At 44.1% G+C, this 935-nt stretch overlaps 1 non-coding gene across 1 annotated transcript; it reads right to left on the reverse strand.

Moving 5' to 3' along the window:
• Nucleotides 1-351: 351 nt before the first annotated feature.
• Nucleotides 352-435, reverse strand: trnai-uau (transfer RNA isoleucine (anticodon UAU)). Its single transcript has one exon. It is a non-coding gene; the product is annotated as a tRNA-Ile (tRNA).
• Nucleotides 436-935: the final 500 nt, after the last annotated feature.

The following is a 935-nucleotide window of genomic DNA, read 5'->3' on the forward strand; positions in this document are numbered from 1 at the left end:
GGCCAGCGGGGTTGAGAACTGTGGGTCGTCTGGCTAAGTTCATTAAATAAGCATCGCCGTAGGAAGCAGAACCAATTGGAAGATGACTGCGTGGGCGACGTGTATTTTCGTCAATGGCTTGCAAAATAAATATTTTCGACGGTTAAAATTGCTTTCACGATTCAAGAGCATTAAACAATGTAGTCTTTCTCCTGTGGCCTAGGCCTCTCGTGATGCCGTAATGGGTGAAGTGCTTGTTTTACTTTCTGCTTGAATCGTTGTTGTAGCTTTGAATATGCCTCAGCACAGGAACCGAAAGGCAGCAGTTAAAATGAAGTAAAAACGGGTCATTTGGGACGACGTTTTAATTTCCATAGTCGACAGGATTATGAACCTGTGCGGAGAAACTCCAATGGATTTATAAGTCCATCGCCTTAACCACTTGGCCACAATTACCCGGACAGTCGGTTGGACCCATGCAGCTTCTCATTTGCTGCAAGATCGCTGCCTCTGTTGTGAACGCTCTGGTACATAATCACTTGGGTTCCTGTGGAATAATTGCCGTTACTATTCCTTCATTGTCTCTGTGGCACAATGGGCCAGTGCGTTCTGGCTATTATAAACGAAAAGTTGGTGGTTCGAGCCCATGCAGGAACATAAGCTGCTTTAAATTTTTCAAACATATCTATGGTATAAAAATGGAGACTTTGATTCCGTGGAATAAACAGTCGTGAGCATACTGCTGCTGCCTTCCTGCTTCCAGTGGGAACAATCGCTTCAGCGATCAGCCTTCTGCCAGGCAGCCTGGATATTCTACTTCCATTATACCACGATTCCAAGTGCAGCGTTCTTTCCATGAAAATACAGCTGGAAAATCATCCATTTTCTACACGTTCCTCAATTTTACACTTACATGGATTATAACGGAAAGCTTGAAGCAATAACAATTGCCAGAC

The sequence above is a fragment of the Somniosus microcephalus genome, unplaced genomic scaffold (assembly GCF_052327205.1).
Source record: "Somniosus microcephalus isolate GS21.2 unplaced genomic scaffold, FLI_Smic_1.0 unresolved_chr5, whole genome shotgun sequence".
Taxonomy (NCBI): domain Eukaryota; kingdom Metazoa; phylum Chordata; class Chondrichthyes; order Squaliformes; family Somniosidae; genus Somniosus; species Somniosus microcephalus.